Below are 433 nucleotides of genomic sequence, written 5' to 3'. Positions count from 1 at the left end.
AAAGGCTGCTTTTGGTGCTTTATAAAAGTACCACTACTCTATAATGTAGTTAATTAAGTTTTAGAATTATATTTTGTATATTTTATGTTTTGTACAAGGTCTATTTGTTAGTCTCTTTTTGTCAGCAAAAGAGATGTTACTCATCTCTTCATTATTTCATTTGAGATTTTAGTTTAGGTGAAATTGTCATCTATTTTGTAAAGATAGATGTCAAGTCAAATTTATATTACATTATAAAAAATTAAAGTAGTTGAATATTACTAGATTTATTGGTGAAATTATTAAAAAATTTGTCAGTAAACTATTTATCGTCAAGTTTAACGACAGATTAAATAAAAAATTTTTAATTGACAATACTCTGGAGGTTGTTATTGTCAAAAATTTTGGCGCTATAAATTAGATTTTCGCACATTTATTGCTGTCGGAATTAGTA

Source organism: Arachis ipaensis, chromosome B01 (genome assembly GCF_000816755.2).
Source record: "Arachis ipaensis cultivar K30076 chromosome B01, Araip1.1, whole genome shotgun sequence".
Lineage (NCBI taxonomy): Eukaryota > Viridiplantae > Streptophyta > Magnoliopsida > Fabales > Fabaceae > Arachis > Arachis ipaensis.
Note: the sequence above shows the minus strand (reverse complement) of the source record.